Below are 2,009 nucleotides of genomic sequence, written 5' to 3'. Positions count from 1 at the left end.
AATAATTTTGCAAATAAAGCCTATGGTTGAAGGTGAGGGTATGACTTTAAAGGCAATAACTCTAAGAATATTCTGGTCCAGTTCATTTTGAGTCATGTTTGTACTTAGATCAAGGCTATAAAATAAGTGTATTTTTACTTCTTTAAACTTAATTTAATACCTGTAGACATTTTGCCATATATTCCTTATTCTAAGTACAATGGTTGGAGTGTTGAAAGGGAAGAGCTCAAATTCTTCATGGTAGGGTTTCTTTCCTCAGGGTCACCAAATATGCATTCCTTTGATGGGAATAACTTCAGTGCTACAAGATTTTGACATAGTTGTAGACATGTATTATTTCTTTGAGGTAGTTTTCACTGCACTATAAGATTCTTATAAAATAATTTACTAAAGAATATTACATGTTTTATAGCAATGTCTAGGGAAATGAATAGTTGGCAATGGGCTTTTAAAACCAGTTCTCCCAATACTAGACATAATAAAATGAATTCATCATCATCATAGTCGTTGTCGTCATCATCGTGGTCGTTGTTGTCATCGTCATCATCAGCAGCAGCAGCATAATCACAAGGCTGCATTATATAAAGAATTAATAGTCTAATTGCTAACTTGGCATGGGGCCTACCGTCTCAAATGTAAGTATTATTTTAGGGGCAGAAAGAACAAGACTACAGACCACTTCTCATGTCTTTTTATGCTGTTATAACACTTGAGAACTCTTGGTGTAATGAAAGGCTTTTATCAGTCTCCAGTTACAGTTGTTTTATTTTAAAAATGAGAGACAATCAATTATTAAAAACTCCTTCTAGAACTAACACAAATTAGGAGCAGAAAGAGACTGGACTGAGTGTCCAAATAAACTTTACAACCTACAATACCTCTTTAGCGTTTGGAAACCCTACACTCATAAAGCAAGGAATATGGATACTCATTGCAGCTAAAGCAAGCATGTGCTTATTTTATGGCTAACGTGTGTGCTCTGTAAAGATAATTGTCTATCATGATTGCCTACTGTGATGTCACAGGAACAGAGAACTTGTCATCTCACACAAGGGGAAACAAGTCGTCTAATATATAAGAGACAAACCACAATGAGAATGATAATGAAGTTGTCATATGATCTGAAGTTTCACATAGAAACATTTGTCCTTAATCTATGTGGAAAGAGAAGTTTAGCTCTCCTACTGACCTTCTTAAAGGCAGGGCATCACTAGAGAGATGGTGAGAAATTAAGTAACATTCAACAGGTCCAAATGGAAAATAGAGTGGAAGGATTTTATAACAATCTTCTGTGTTATATTTCAACTTTTACTGGAACGTTGAAATTTTCATGAAGCCAAGATGGTCCAATTTGAAATTGTTGCAATTGAAAATACATTTTACTTTTTCATGCTTGCTCATAAATTGTTGAAACATTTCTATGCATTTTAAAATTTTGTATATCTTCCCAACCCTTGTGCAATACAGTCAAGGTCTTGAATGTTTTTCTCTCTCTCTTTCTTTCTTTCTTTCTTTCTTTCTTTCTTTCTTTCTTTCTTTCTTCTTTCTTTCTTCCTTTCTTCCTTCCTTTCTTTCTTCCTTCCTTCCTTTCTTTCTTTCTTTCTTTCTTTCTTTCTTTCTTTCTTTCTTTTCTTTTGCTTTTTCTTTCTTGTTTGCATTTCTTATCCTGTCTTGTTTTGCTGTTTCTTTATAGCTGCTTTCTACTTCTCCCTAATTCCTCTTTCATTCCATGTTCTCTTCATTTTAGTAACAACTCTGAATTGAGGTCTATGATTCTTTATTGACTGTGTGTTCTGCAAAAAGTATAAACTTCCATCACATAAACTTTAGAAAATGATGGGGGATCCTGAGAGTAGGAGGGAGGCAGAGAAGAGGAGCAGAGTGGGAGGACCACACAACAAGGTAGTGTGAAAATGAATGCCATAATGAAAACTATTATTTTGTGTGCTAATTAAAAATTACCTAAAGAGAAAGAATGTTTAAAAATGAATCCCAATCGGTTGGTACAA

Source organism: Rattus rattus, chromosome 2 (assembly GCF_011064425.1).
Source record: "Rattus rattus isolate New Zealand chromosome 2, Rrattus_CSIRO_v1, whole genome shotgun sequence".
Lineage (NCBI taxonomy): Eukaryota > Metazoa > Chordata > Mammalia > Rodentia > Muridae > Rattus > Rattus rattus.
The sequence above is the reverse complement of the archived record's forward strand: the minus strand, read 5'-3'. Positions refer to the sequence as shown.